We start from the raw sequence: 8,303 nt of genomic DNA on the forward strand, positions 1-8,303 counted from the left end.
AACTTATTACCTACCACCACTGTTTGCCTCAGTTCCTCAAACTGCCTTTCTGCAAAAGTTACTTCAGGCAGAAAGGTTTGTCTTATATCGTCTTCTCAGAAGACAGATGCAAGAAGACAGATTCAGCTTCTCTGCAATAAGTTCCAGGACACCCCAAATGACATGCATATTGTCTCCTACAAGGGCTGTTAAATTTAGAAACCTTTATTACGGCAGAACATGAGCTTTTAATAACTAACACGGGCTTTCAGACAGATGTTTATGTTTTATTTTGATGCTGACTTAAATTTCAGTGAGTTATGCAGGCGTGCAGTTGCGGCATTCTGGAAAGCGTAAGGAAGGTGATCATGTTTAAAAAGGACCGAGGTTTTGAACCAAACATCTGGATCGATCTGCTTAGAAGAGTGAAGACGTTGTGGCTCTCCAAGTGGTGCTGAACTCCCAGTTCCCACCCCTCCCCTCCCCCAGCAAGCATGGCCCTTGGCAAGGAATGATGCAGGATGCAATCTAGAAACATGAAGGGTCACATCCCAGGTCTAGTATCTAATGACATGTACACATTAGCAGCTTAAAATACAGGAAGGTAATTTCCCACACACATACACACACTGTGTTTCAAGCTGTGTTTTATGTTGCTGTACACACCATTACCTGCTTTCCCCCCCAACACACATATTACCTGATTTGTTATCCCAAACCTCCAAAGTCCTATTCAATGAAGCTGTCAACTGCACATGCACTGCTATTTGTGCATGTATAATGGCTTTTTGAAATGTATCAAATAGCAATATTTCTCAAGAAGATACAGGATGCGGATGGATTGTGGCAAACATCATGTGTGCTTGGTTTCAGAAACCAGTGGTGGGAGCCAGAGTAAACGGCAATGTGTACATAGCCTAAGAGTGCTGCTGCAATGCAAGCCTGTGCAGATGACGCTGTTTCTCAACTGGAAACCCACCTCTTCTCAAACCTCCTGATTTGGAAGGAGGTGGAACCGTGGTTACGAAATGGAGAGAGGGAAATGCATTTTGCAAACACTCAGAAGTAGGATTTCCCTCCCTCGTTTCTTCTTCTATTTCTACTGCAGGCAAGCCTTTAAAAAATATTATAGGGCTGCATTTTCCCCCCAGTTCAGCTCAAGACCAGGTCAAGTACAGATTATGAGACCCTCTCCACCAGGGACAGATAACTGCAGCAGGCACAGAATGAATGTTAAATGAACTAGCAGGCTCAGGGTCATAGCTGTCAACCTTCCCTTTTTTTGCAGGAAATTCCCTTATTCCAGCGCCGTTCCTGCTGCTTCCAGCTGCTATCCCGGATTGTTAGATATCCTGTAGACTGTCCCCGGGACAGGTGAGGCTGCTGATCGCTTATTTTCAAATCTGAAAGTTGACAGCTATGCTCGGGGTTCACACCTTCCCCCACACAATTGGACTGACAACTATCACATGCAAATATTTTTACTTGAGAGAACTATAACACCGGGAAGGCTCTCCAAGGTTTAGTCCAGCCACCTGCTAGGGGCAAGATCTGCAATGCAAGGTATTAGCAATTGAACTGTGGCCTTCTGCATGCAAAGCATATACCCTGCCAGTGAGCTAAGACTTTTCCCAAATGGCAAGTGAAGTGTTTGCACACCTATGTGTGAAAGTGCCCTTTCCCAGTGTTTGGAGGCATTATACCTCTGAACACCAGGTGCTGGGATCTGTAAGCATGGAAGACTGCTGTGGAGCTGGTTTCCCATTAGGCATCTGGTTGGCCACTGTGAGAACAGGGTGCTGGACCAAAATGGGCCTTTCATGTACTTCCCATGTGATCCAATTCACACCAAATGCACCATATTTTATACAAAGAAATATGTTCCAGGTAGATAAGAGAGAACATGTGAAGCAGCTCCCCTCAGCTCCCCCAGTCTTAAGTTGCCTGGTTTCTAGAATGAGAGGTCTCAGAACGTGCTATTGGAGACAAATAACCAGAACTTAGTCATTCTGGCCACATGACAAGGAAGCTGTACGCCGGCTCCCTCGGCCAATAAAGCAAGATGAGCGACACAACCCCAGAGTCGGTCACGACTGGACCTAATGGTCAGGGGCCCCTTCTGCAAACAAATGCAGAAAAGTGGAGAGAAAGAGAGAGAGAGAAAGCAAAGAATCTGAAGCTTTTAAAGAACATATATAAAAGATACCTAAAGGATATGTATAACATTTGCCTGATTTGTGTCATTTAAAAAATACAAAATCAGAATCACATTCTAAATAGCTTATCCAAGCCAGACAATCAGCACACAGCAAATAGCCAGGACATTTTCTTGCACTTTTTAAGTCAACTGCAAAAAGAGATATTCTACCTGATGCACATCACTGGCCTGCTGTCCATCATTATTGCAATACAACAGTGGATATTCCGGGCAGGCGAAAGGCAAAGAGTGAGTGGGAAATGAGATTCTCTGCTCTTGCGTTCACTGGAAAGTAACGTGGCATCCTTAGCGGAGGGTGAAGCTGCACTTGTAGGCAGAGGCTTCATGAATTAAGTCTGTGCTCGTCAGACTGCAGGTGGGAGTATTGCATCCACTTCTGGTCAACACATTTTAAGGATGGGAGCATTTGTCAACAGGAAGGCAGCTAGGATGGTGAGGTGGTCTGGAAGCCAAGCCCTATAAGGAATGGTTGAAAGAGGTATGTCATGTGGAAAATGGAGAAGGATTTGGTTTCAATTGCAGCAGAGGATGGGACTAGAAACAATGGGTGGAAACCCATAGGGATTCATAGAATCATAGTGCTGGAAGAGACCACAAGGGTCATCTAATCCAAAGCCCTGCAATGCAGGAATACTGCCCGCAGCTGCCTTGTTGGCTCAAACCAACAAACGTCTGGCCAACAGCCAGATGCACTGACCCTTCGCACCAAAGACTCCCTTAGAAAGCGTACAGCACCCAGTATTCCCAGGCAGTCTCCCATCCAAGTACTAACCAGGCCTGACCCTGCTTAGCTTCTTGCACATTTTAGTTCAACTTCAGCATGGCACTGAGAGCTGCATTCCCTTCTGGGCAACCCTCCAAGGACCACATGACAGTGGTGGGTGGGACCATAGGAAAAAGCAGGCAGAGCACGCATACAAAATTTTGCCTTTCTGCAGTAGTCGCTCATCTAGGCACATATATTATCAGGGTTCAAAGACACATTACAGCCCTTGCAAAACTACCTAAAGAATGAAATGGAGTGTACTAATGGGTGTCACTGGAGAGGGTGTGTGGCCTTGGGAGAGTCCCAAGGGCCAGAAAGACCAGGAACGGACACATTTGGCCCCTGGGCCTGAGCTTCCCCACCCCTGCATTAAGAGGCTGTGGAACAACTTGCCTTGGAAGGCGATGGGGCCCCTTGGTGAAGGCTGAGTGGCCATTTGTCAGGAATGTTACTATGCTAGAGTTCAGGTGTTACTGGACCCAACTTCCATCACACCAAGTCAACAGAGCCAACAATCAGGGTTGAAGGGGAGCTAGAGCCCATCCACATCTGGAGGGCGAGACCAGTAGCCAACACCACCTCCTACAGACAATCCCACAAATTATATGTGTGAAGGCACAGCAACCAATGAGCAATGAGCATACACTGGTGAATCAGAAGTGTTCCCCAAATGCTCCAACGGTATTGGTTCCCCATCTCCCCTTTCCATGAACCACTTGAAAATCGCCGATAATTCTTGATGATTTTTTTTCTGCCTGTTGTCACAATTGTAATGTGCCGTGCTAACATGCTGCATGGTTTTCAATTGTATTTTTATTGTTTTGTGGTTTGTTTGTTTTTTTGCTTTTTTGCATTATGATCTGCATTCCATAGAATTCAAACTCAAAAAGGAAAAAAATACAATATAAGAAATAAAAAAGCCACAAAGATGCAATTAGAAATCAATATCAGCATTTAATGTGGAAATGCCGCAGGCCACCTGAATGCAGCTTGTGGACCAATGGTGGTCCTTAGACCACAGTTTAGGAGCCCCTCCTCTAATGTGCACACAGTCTATTTAGTTCGTTAAGCATCCCCAGAAAATTAAGAATGGTATATTTTCCTGGTAGGTGTGGGACCCCCAGACCCTTCTCTCTTTTTTTGTCAATTTTATTCTCTTTATAATTACATTTACATCCCACCTTTCCTTCCAGGAGCTCCAGGTGGTTCTCTCCATCCTCAGTTTACCCTCACAACAACCCTGGGAGGTAGGCTTAGGTTGAAAGACAGAGGGTACCTAGTGAGCTTCACGGCTGAGTGGAGAAGTTGAGCTCTGGTCTCCCAGGTCCTATTCTGTTCCTCTAACCATCATACATGCTGCACGGAAGAACACCAGCGATGTGGATCGTTGTTTTACCGCGCATTTAAATGTTTCTGCCTCCTTCTTTTAAATGTACTCCAGCGCCCTGCCCCTGGCAAGCACTGATCAAATAAATAAATAAATAAATAACCAAGGGAGAAGCACGGCCACGCGGTTCTTAGCGTCACATGTGGAAAGAAAAGCCTCCGCTTTCTCTGGGGTGCTACACAATGATTCCGAGGGGCGCAGAGAGGAATGCAGATTCTGGCGGAGAAAAAGAAAAGTGAAATCAACACGCAGCTTTTGCAAGCAGACCCGGAGGATGGAGTAGTTAGTTGCGGAACCTCCCTCCTTCCCTGCGACCGCTCGATCTGCTAATGCCAGCCCCTCGCTATATGTTTCTCCGGCTCCGACACACTCACAAGGCCCGCCGCCTCCCCACCTTGCAGGGCGGGTGGTGCCGGGGGAGGGTTCACTTGCGGCAAAGGCGAGCGGAGCGGCCGCAGCAGAGCCTGTCTGGCCTACTTTGCAGAAGCAAAGCGCGCGTCCCCTACCAGCTTCGCGGAGCAGATTGGCGGCGGCGGGGTTTAGAGGGAGAAAGCAGCCAGAGCCAAAAAAAAATGCAAAGAAAAGAAAGGGAGTCGCTTCCCGTTCTTTGCTTTGCCGCCCTCCCTCGCTGCGTGCTCACCCGGATACCCTCCACCCTCTTCCCCGACTACACGTCGGGCAGATTCGCAACCAAGACGGCCTTTACTCAAGGGGAGAAACGCGTGTGCCGGAGCCGCTCCGGAGTCCGGTTTCCACCAGGGTCAGAAGCGGCCGTTTAGAAAAACACAAACAAACGCCGCGCTCACGCCCTTAGGCGGCGGACTCCTCCTCGCCGTCTCCTGGAGAGAAATGCAAGCCAAATCAGCCCCCAATCCTTCCCTCTAGGCCATGCACGGCCGCTTCACACATTACACACGTGTCGTTTACCTGGAAATGAAAGCGCTTCCTTACAGGCAGTAGCGTGCTGGCAGCTCGCATGTATAAATCGTCAGTGATTTGGTGCCGTCGAGGATAGGTTGTTTTTTTTTTTGCAGGATGCCCCCTTCGTCACCCCCGTTCGTCCAGCCTCACTGAATGTCTGGAGTGGGGACGTAGTAATGTTCGAGCCGCGGCTTCTTTCAGTTAGGACCCACAAGAAAAATGAATGCGTTCCCGAGCCACGGAACTAGGTATTGTACACCTATCTCTATTCTCTGTGTCCCCACCTTATATCATAACGCCGCGCACGTCTGTAAAGCTCTTGCTGGAGCATAGTTAAAGGCGACTTTGCCCGCTGTGGTAACGAATGTTTGGCGGGCTGGGGGCAGTTGACAGTCACGAGTGCAATTTGCTGTAGCCGCGTAACTCTAGTTTGGCTGAGGCTTCCCTTGCAGGTATGCCAAATGCACGTGTGTGCTGTCATACCATGTGACGTTCGACACGTGGGTAGCCGTCCCTTTCCCACAACCTATTTCCCACAACCTGCTTTCTGCGATGGAAATGCAAAACATGGGAAAGGAGCCTTGGGCTTCTCAGGGGTTAGTAGACTTCAGCCTTCTCAGACCCAGGAGCCACTTTTAACTCAAACATTTCTTAATCTTTTTTTGGCTTAGGCGAATCACCAGTTCATTAGGTAATTTCAGCCTTTCCTAAAAATGCCACCTCCAGACTTGGAAGCCGTGAAAGTGAGGGTTGCTCCCATGAGAGCCCTTTTGTTGGTGTTGGTAGACAAAGAGGCTAGGATTAGGAATTGGGTAGCAAGAGAGAGAATACTTTGCTTGTAGGAGGTGTTCTGCTGTTCCACATTTCTCAAGGAAGAGTCCAGGACTCCTGGCTTTACAAAAGCACTTGCTCCTTCCTACTCCACCCGGAACTGAGGTTGGGCCACCAAAGCTGATTCAAGGTTTGAGTAAAAAAGAGTGATAAAATGATGGCTGCACTGCAAGTTTGCTCAACCTTTTCTGACTGCCCGAGTCTATGCAGCAGCTTGAAACCACAGACAGTGCCGCTGAAATTCAGCAGGATGGGTCAGGAAATATGGCAAGAAGGAAGGAAAAACAGGTTGTGTGGAGGCTTGGCCAGGGCAGCCAGACAGGTGGAGACAGGACAAAGCTGGGAAAAACCATTTCTGGCTTTGTCATAGGAAGCTGTCTTATACCAGATGAGCCCATTGGTGCAGCTGCCTGGGGTGTCAGGTGGAGGACATCCCCAGCCCTACCTGCAGATGCTGGTGATTGAACCTGTGGCCTTCTGCATGCATAGCAGATGCTCTACTGCTGAGCTACAGCCCTTCCCCAACATTCTGTGGTGCCCCCATGTGCTCCCAGCCATACCAATGAGGCTTGCACAGGAGAAGTTCTCTTAGTGAATTGTGGCCTCTTACCTTCTCTTTGCTGTATGCTAGGGAAGCTTTTTGTGACCCTTGGTCCTGGATTCCTGAAATGCAGCCTCTGAAAAAAGGGGGGTTGTGTGTGTGTTTTATGGCCACATTACCGCATGGGGAGGATGTTCTGCTTGTTACGGCTGGTTATAGCTGAAGGTGGTGGTGGTGGGGAGCTGTTTGCAACATATTTGGAAGGTGCTCCAGATTTAGCTGCAAGTAAATCCTTGTTGCTGCAAAACTCTGGACCAGGAAACTTTGAATTATTGGAGAGTTTGATGTTCCTGCTGGAGTAGTTTAGCAAGCTCCGTTTTCTCTTTTACAAAAGCCATCCTGTGTGTGCTTTGGAACAAAGCAGCAATCTGTCAAGTTGAGGGAACTGTGTTAAAAAAAAGGGGGGGTTGTCTTCTTCATTCCTAAAGTCCCCACCCTCTTCTGCCACAGCGCCTGTGTCTGAGGTCTGAAAATTCCTAAGAACATAAAATGCACTTACTGTTATAACCGTAAATAACAAGATCGCTTATACCAGTGGCTTCCCATCTATTTCTTAACAGACTGCTTGAAAATTGCTGAGGGTCTTGGACCACTTCAGCGAGTTTTCTGCCTGTAGTAGCTGTGCTAAATGCTGTATAGTTTTAAACAATACTTTTATTGCTTCTTTTGTTTCTTATCTTGTATTTCATTGTAGTACAATTTGCATTCCATAGATTTCAAACTACAATACAATAAGATATAATATTTTTTTAAAAAAAGCAGTTAAAAACCAGTATGAATGTTTAATATAGACATGCCACAGCCACCTGATTGAAGCTAGCAGACCACTGGCAGTCCACAGACCACAGTCTGAGAACTCCTGACTCATATCAAATGGGGAATTTTACTCATGGCACCACGCTCTATATAATCCAGTGTTTCCCAAACTTGGGGCTCCAGCTGTTTTTGGACTACAACTCCCATCATCCCTAGCTAGTAGGACGAGTGGTCAGGGATTATGGGAATTGTAGTCGAAAACAGCTGGAGACCCAAGTTAGGGAAACACTGATATAATATTACAGGCACATTTTTTGCGCACATTTTTTGCTCCTGCTCTGCACTGTGGAAAGCCCTTCCTTCTGCCATATGCTCCCTCTGCCAAAGTGATTTATCAGTCAGTCCCCCTTCCCAGGGAACTCTGGGAATTGCAGCTCTGTGAGGGGAAAAGAGGTCTCCCTATCTATTTTTAGCACCCTTAACAAAATACAGTACAGTTCTATGATTCTTTGGGGAAAATCACAAGTGTTTACAACGGTGTGATACTGCATTAAATGCATCTTCTTCTTCTTGTACTTCTTCTTCTTCTTCTTCTTCTTCTTCTTCTTCTTCTTCGGTGATCACTCATAGCCGAGTAAGATTGTCTTCCACAAACACGGTTTTAACAATGAGTCCTTAAGTGACTGTGGAGGCCAATTCTGGATCCACACGTCCTTCCACAGTGGGGACATCGGTTTCTGGGTGGGAGTTGATCACAGTGTGGATTTGCCAAGCGTGCCTTCCTCTTAGCACGTTTCTCCCTTGCGTCCTGAGTTCAAAGCCCATGACGCCTTTGGTAAAGGCT

At 47.1% G+C, this 8,303-nt stretch overlaps 1 long non-coding RNA gene across 1 annotated transcript; it reads right to left on the reverse strand.

The window, feature by feature from the left end:
* Nucleotides 1-481: 481 nt before the first annotated feature.
* LOC308468249 lies at nt 482-8,022 on the reverse strand. Its single transcript, XR_013981534.1, has 3 exons — nt 5,278-8,022; nt 4,145-4,566; nt 482-2,653 (listed from the first exon to the last, which is right to left on the reverse strand). It is a non-coding gene; the product is annotated as an uncharacterized lncRNA (long non-coding RNA).
* Nucleotides 8,023-8,303: the final 281 nt, after the last annotated feature.

This window comes from Podarcis pityusensis (genome assembly GCF_964106645.2).
Source record: "Podarcis pityusensis genome assembly, chromosome: Z".
NCBI classification, from domain to species: domain Eukaryota; kingdom Metazoa; phylum Chordata; class Lepidosauria; order Squamata; family Lacertidae; genus Podarcis; species Podarcis pityusensis.